General features: G+C 48.0%; 1 pseudogene; it reads left to right on the top strand.

The window, feature by feature from the left end:
* Positions 1-3,804: 3,804 nt before the first annotated feature.
* Positions 3,805-5,675, top strand: LOC121444360 (annotated as a pseudogene).
* Positions 5,676-7,596: the final 1,921 nt, after the last annotated feature.

Here is a 7,596-nt window from a genome sequence, read left to right as displayed (position 1 = left end):
AGGAGAAGTTCAACTCAAAAGCACAGAAAATATATTTAACAAAATCATAGAAATCTTTCCCAACCTATAGAAAGATATTCCTATGAAGATACAAGAAGCTTACAGAACACCAAATAGACTGGATCCAAAAAAAAACTTTACATAAGTGACCCCAAAAATTCTACCAAGGAACTTCTACATCTCATAACCACTTTAAGTGATGTAGCAGGATACAAGATTAACTCAAAAAAATCAGTAGCCTTCCTTTACACAGATGATAAAAGGGCTGGGAATGAAATCAGAGAAACAACACCCTTCACAATAGCCCACAAATAGCATAACATATCTCGGAGTAACTCTAACCAAACAAGTGGAAGGCTTGTATGAAAGGAACTTTAAATCTTTGAAGAAAAAAAGTGAAGAAGACACCAAAAAGTGGAACAATCTCCCATGCTCTTGGGTAGATATGATTTAACATAGCAAAAATGACAATCTTATTTAAAGCAATCTACAGATTCAATGCAATGCCCATCAAAATCTTAGCAAAATACTCCACAGAACTTGAGAGAACTTCATATAGAAAAGCAAAAACAATCATGTATAATTAAAGAACTTCTGGAGGCATCAAAATCCCTGACATAAAAATCGAATACAGAACTACAGTACTGAAAACAGCCTGGTATTGGCATAAGAACAGAGACGAGGACCAATGGAACTGAATTGAAGACACAGATATTAATCCATAAATGATTTTTGACAAAGAAGCTTAAAGTATAAAATTGAAAAAGAAAGCATATTCAACAAATATTGCTAGCAGACCATGTACAAGAATGAAAATAGATCTATATCTATCACCCATGCACAAAACGCAAGTCCAAATGGATCAAAGACCTCCACATAAAACCAACCATACTGAACATTAAAGACAGAAGTATTCTTGAACACATTAGCACAGGAGATCACTTCCTAAATATGAGCCCAGAATCACAGACACTGAGAGAAACAATTAATAAATGGGACCTCCTAAAACTGAGAAGCTTCTGTAAAGAAAAGGAAATGGTCAACAAGACAAAACAGCAGCCTACTGAATAGGAAAAGATCTTCAGCACCCCCACATTGGACAGACGACTGATGACCAAAATATACAAAGAATTTTAAAAAGTGGTCAGCAAAGGAACAAATAATCCAATAAAAATGGGGTACAGGACTAAACAGAGAAAAATGTTTGAAAGACATTAAGAAAATGCTGAACATCTTTAGCCATCAGAGAAATGCCAATCAAAACAACTCAGAGATTACAGCATATACCTGTCAGAAGGGCCAAATGAAAAACACTGTTGACAACTTATGCTGGAAAAGATATGGGGTAAAGGGAACACTCCTACATTGCTGGTGGAAATGCAAGCTGTACAGCCCCTTTGGTTGTCAGTGTGGTGATTTCTCAGAAAAATTAGGAAACAACCTTCCTCAAGACCCAGTAATATCACTTTTGGGTATATATCCAAAGGATGCTCAATCATACCACAAGGATATGTGCTCAACTGTGTTCATAGCAGCATTGATGGTCATAACCAGAACCCTGAAGCAACCTAAAACCACCTCTACCAAAGAATGGATAAAAAAGTTGTGGTAAATTTATGCAATGGAGTACTACACAGTAGAAAAAAATAACATCTTGAAATTTGCGGGCAAATAGATGGATCAAGAAAAACCATATTCTGTGACGTAATCCAGGTCCATAAAGACAAATATAATGTGTACTCACTAATAACTGGCTGTTAGACATAAAGCAAAGAAAAATCAGCCTACATTCCACAACCCCAGAGAACATAGACAACAAAGAGGACCTTTAGGGAGACATAACTTAGAACTACATATGAGAAGGAAAGAAGAAAAAGATCTCCTGAGTAAATTGGGAGCATGGAGGTCATGGGGAAGGGTAGAAGAGGAGAAGGAGAAATGGAGAGGAGCAGAAAAAGAAGTATAACTCAACAAAAACAATAAAAAGAAAAAAGAAAGCAGAGATTTAAGAGCAAAACATAAATGAATCTGACAGAAAGAAAACACCAACCAATAGTTCATGTCAGTGCAGCTCATTTCCCACAGGGAAAAAAAAGAGAATGGAAATAGTTGGCTTGTACACAATTTGAGATTTGAAACTAGCAGGAGTTACGTAGGGTATGTAGAGTTTCCTTGACTTTAGTAGAATTCTTGCATTTGTCCTAGCATTTATTTTAGCGAAGTAAGGCATAAGAAGAACAGTGCACAGACAAGGAAGCAAGAATCATCTGTGGTGTACAAAGGGAACAAACGCTCGTAAGTCTACAGAGCAATGCCGTCCGTGTGTTCATCACAGTGCCCATTATAATGAAAATGACTGGCACCATTCAAGACTGCACTTCTCTCTATCTGGTCATTCACTCTGAGTGTCACCCACGTTAGTATTAGGTCATCATACATGCCTCCGTTTTAAAATGTGAGGACAGAGGATGCTACTCCACCTTGATTTTCACAAGGAAGCACTCCTAGGTTTGAGAATGTTTGTTTTACATGGTTTCTATTTGCAGTGGGTGTTTTTCAGGCAGGCGATATCAGCAGTGAATAGAAACCTCCACATCTCAGCAACTCTGACGTGACGGAACTGTAGTTACCATCAAGAACTGAGGCCTCATTCACACGATGGGAGATGGAAAAGGCCCATTATGCTCAAGTGATTTATTTGAAGGACCAAGAGTTGTGTTGAGAGGCAGAATGAAATTCTTCCCCATTTTCAGGTACTTCAGAATTCGTAGGACACTTTCTGAAACTATTTGTTAAATGCACAGTTTAAAAACTATCCAGTTACATAACTCCAAGCACTCCCTTGATTTCTGTGACTCTTTCCCAAATCCTGTCGCTGCTTACTAAAGTCCTTGAGCTAAAACATGAAGTCCACTGGGAATGTACTGGCATCTCCTCCACTCTGCCCTTTGCACAATAGCCTCTTTGAGAAGATTGCCCATGGCCACTACTTTTCAATACATTGTAATTTAGCATCGCTATCTCTTTCTCTTTGGTTGAAACACTGCAAAGTACAGCTAAGCCATGAAGCTCTCTAACAAATAATAATCCCAAACCCAAGGGGAAACTTCAAATAGTAAGTGGCGGTTAAGCATATGATGTACATTGAAGAAACACGATAGAGAGTTTCCAGGTACTTACTACACTCCTCGGGGCTTAACTCGGGATGCCAGAATTTAGGGAATGTTAATCCTGCACCATAGAGATTTTTCAAGGAAAAAAAGTATAGCTCCAGGTCTAAGTGGGTAACCCTCAAGATCTGAGACTGTATGTGTTTCTTTATGCATTCCAGGCAGGATATATGGGGGAACACACAGGCACACACAGGCACATGGGGAAGTGAGGGAGAGAGAGACACACAGAGAAACAGAAAGGGAGAGAGAGAGACAGAGAGTGTCAGAGACAAGAGACAGATACAATGCAAGACAAATAGACACACACACACAGTGAGAGAGTGGGGAGAAAGAGAGGAGAGAAAGAGGAGAGAGAGAGAGAGAGAGAGAGAGAGAGAGAGAGAGAGAGAGAGAGAGAGAGAGAGAGAGAGAAAGAAAGAGAAAAGCAGAGAATGCTCCAGAATAGTGAGGGGAGTGTCTCAGTGTTCCACAGCAGGGACAACACTGTATCAAACAAGGAGGGCTGGGCTATTCCACTCCCCTCCACTGCATCTCCTGCCATTCTGCTCTTGTTCCTTACACACAGCAGTTGGTTGAGGGCTGTGGTCGCAGGAGCTCTTCTCTCTGCCTTTGTCCCCAGCCAGTCGCTGTCATGAGCAGCAACTCACCCTCTGCACCCAAAGGAAATGACAGCAAGAGGCTCAAAAGGGATAGCAGGAGTGTTGTGGGCCCGTCCAGAGTGATCCACATCCACAGGCTGCCAAGCAGTGTCACCGAAAGAGAAGTTCTCTGTCTGGCGTTGCCGTTCGGGAAGGTGTCCAATCTACTGTTTCTGAAGAGCAAGAACCAGGCTTTCATGGAGATGAGCACGGAGGAGGCCGCCAACACCATGGTCAGCTACTACACCTGGGTGTCTCCTGTGCTGCGTGGGCAGCCTGTCCACGTGCAGTTCTCCCGCTACAAAGAACTCAAGGTGAGCAGATCCCACGAGCAGGCCAGTGCTCCCGGCAGGCAGGTGCCTCCAGCCAGGAGGGGGAACCCAAGCAGGGGAGTGCCTCTATCCAGGACGGGGGAACCCAGGCAGGGGGACTACCTCCAGCCAGGAGGGTGAACCCAGGCAGAAGAGTGCCTCCAAATGGTCCTGGGCCTCCAGCAGGGCAGGTGCCACCAGCAAGGCCCTTGCTTCTAGCTTTGTGGTTGTCCCCCAGCCAGGAGGGCGACCACACTCAGGTGGATTCCCAGGCAGGCTGCGCAGGTGCCTCCAGCCAGGTGGGTGCCCAGCCAGGCCTGCCAGCTGAGAACTCATATCGGGCAGCAGATTTGCCCTCGGCTGCCCCTGCCGCTGATGTGGACACGGGGGACAGTGGTGGCCACGCACAGCCCAGTGCTCAGGATCCTCGTGGAGAACTACTTCTATCATGTGACCTTGGACGTGCTGCACCAGCTCTTCTCCAGGTTTGGCACAGTTCTGAAAATCATCATATACAGTAAGAATAGCCGGTTCCAGGTGCTGTTACAGTATGCTGACGCACTGAGTGCCCAGCGTGCCAAGCTGTTCTTGGATGGGCAGAACATCTACGACGCCTGCTGCACACTGCGCATTGCCTTCTCTGGGCTCACTGACCTCACAGTCATGTACAACAACGACAGGAGCCGTGACTACACGCGCCCAGACTTGCCCTCGGGCGACAGCCAACCCTTGCCAGCCCAGAACATGGCCACAGCGTTCGATGCACCTGTCGTGGTCCCAGCTTCTCCATATGCAAGCACTGGGTTACTGCAAACATTTGCAATTCCCCAAACTGCAGGCTTTGCCATCCCAGAAGTGGGTACGGTCCTGGCACCCCTGGCCATACCAGAAGTGGCTGTGGCAGCAGCGGCAGCTGGAGCAGAGAGCCCAGTCGTCAGCTCAGGCTCCCCAGGTGTGGCAAACGCTGTCCTTCTGGTTGCCAACCTCAACCCTGAGAAAGTCACACCCCAAAGCCTCTTTATTCTGTTTGGTGCCTATGGCAATGTGCACCGGGTGAAGATCCTGTACAGTAACAAGGAGAACGCGCTAGTGCAGATGGCTGATGGCGGCCAGGCTGAGCTGGCCCTGAGGCACCTGAATGGGCACAAACTGTATGGCAAGACTCTCTGCATCATGCCATCGAAGCACCAGAGCGTGAAGCTGCCCCAGGAGGGCAAGGAAGACCAGGGCCTCACCAAGGACTATGCCAAATCCCCGCTGCACCGCTTTAAGAAGCCCGGATCCAAGAACTTCCAGAACATCTTCCCACCCCTCTGCCACCCTGCACCTCTCCAACCTACCCAGCTCGGTCTTGGAGGAAGACCTCAAGAAAACTCTTCTCCAGCAGCGGGGGTTCTGTCAAGGCCTTCAAGTTCTTCCCAAAGGACCGCAAGATGGCACTGATCTGGATGGGCTCAGTAGAGGAGGCCATCCAGGCTCTGGTCGAGCTGCATGGTCACACCCTAGGCCCGAACCACCACCTGCGAGTCTCCTTCTCCAGGATCACCATCTAGAGGACCGTGCCAGGCCCAATGCAGACAGCTTCCTCCACCAGAGAGAAGGAGAATTTAATGGCGGCTGCAGTGAACTGAACAGAACAGAGAGTGGCTGCTGTCTGAGGGAGAGAGAGAGATCAGTGGCTTCCTTGATGTTAAAAGGACTGACTGTAGTCACCTTGCTGGCAGTGGGAGAGGGAACCTCAAGCAGCCCTGTTATCCCTAGGAAGGGCAGGGTGCTGCCCCCCTGGAGCTCCAGACACTTGGCCACAGCAGGTGCTCTGGACTGTACATCTGGCACTTTCCCACCCTTGAGACCTGCTTGCCCCAAACCTGGGCTACTGTTGAGCTTTGGGGGTGAAGCGGCCTCCAGGAGACTCAATGCGTTTGAACTCGTGAACACCAGTTGGTGGCATTCTATTGAAAGGCTGTGGAGACTTTAGGAGATGGAACCTTCCCGGAGGAGGAGAGTCACCTGGAAGGGTGAGGAGGCTTTGGAGCCCTGCCCCATTTCCTGTGCTTGCTCTGCTGCTTCCTGACTACCAGTGAGATGCCAACAGCCAGCCTCCTGCTCTTTGATCCTGCTCCTGTTGCTGACACCTTCCCTTCTCCACCAAGGTGGGATGTGCCCTCCCCACTTCCTCCTTTATATTGGGAGGAGGGGGTTATTTGTTCTTCAGCAATGAGAACAGTAACAAGGCAGAGTGAGATGTGGGATGGGCCAGGCCATTGCTGGGAAGAAACCCGGCCATGTGGTATGTAGGGCTTCTAGGTGGTCTGGGGGCAGGAACTTGGGAGAGTTCAGAACTTGGCCCTGGGAAGGGCCTAGAATGCTGAAGGGGAGAGCTTCATGGGCCCTCCTGGTAGGGGTTTGGAAGACCAGGACGCTGGGAGAAATCCAGGCAGTCGAGGAGGCCCGGCTTGTGAGGTTTCAGAGGGAACTAAGGACTCCTTTGGGAACCGGGCTGGAGGCCATTTGTGTGAAATTCTGGCCAAGAGCCTAGCTGCATTTTGCTTGTGTCCTGGGAACGTGAGGGATGCAGAATTCAAAAGCAGTGGGCTACTTTGTTTCTTGGGAGAACCTTAGGGACAGGATAGCACTCAGGCTGTGTGGAGGTCACTATCAAAGCTCTCACCCAAGCCTGCAGAGAGAGCAAGGAGTGGAGCAGAAAGGTGTGAAAACCATAGACTGTCAAGGAGAGAAAAGAGGTCAAAGTTACAGCCAAACACAGCTAGCTGTCCCTGGGAATGGAATTAGCCCCAACACAGAGAGGCCTCCTGGTCTATACTGGCAGAGTAGGAAAGGTGCCAGGAGGGCACTCCGTGCCCACTGAAGGCTGTGACGTAGAAAAGTGATACTGTGTCGGGAAGGAGAGGCGTGGGTTAGAACACCGCTGAAGGTGGCTGCTGTTCAAAGAGAACACCTCGGAGGGCCATTTGCTCGGACTGAACTGAACCACCAAGGCAGACAGAGAACACTACTGTTTTTTTTAAGTCCTGGGGAGCATACGACATCTCAAGGTGGTGTGGCAACACACTCCACCTGCCGCCCCGTTTGCAAGCACAGTAAAATGCTTACAAAAAATACACGAAATAAAATAAAATAAAAGATTGGGCAATGACAGCTTTGGGTAAGAGCCAATGAAGCCGCTGAAACTAGGCAGTGGGCCAGGTCATGGTCCAGACTAGAGGTCCCTGGGTTGCTGCTGCAGAGAGGCAAAGCCTAATTTGCAGCAGAGACCCCAGGACGTGGGGGATGCCAAGAGCATGTGCCAACCCCTGAGACAAGGTGTGGCTGCAGAGTGGAGTCCTCGCAAGAGAGGGACTCCATGGACCCCAGCTGGAGGGACTGTTCTACGCCAGACCTTTGGAAGCAGTCGGGTTCCCAAAGGAGCCCCAGATGATGGACAAGAAGCTGCAGCCTTTCCTCTCCTGGATT

This window comes from Microtus oregoni, unplaced genomic scaffold, assembly GCF_018167655.1.
Source record: "Microtus oregoni isolate MIOR12 unplaced genomic scaffold, Mior012 000121F_002, whole genome shotgun sequence".
NCBI classification, from domain to species: Eukaryota; Metazoa; Chordata; class Mammalia; order Rodentia; family Cricetidae; genus Microtus; species Microtus oregoni.
This window is presented reverse-complemented; position numbering and strand designations above follow the sequence as displayed.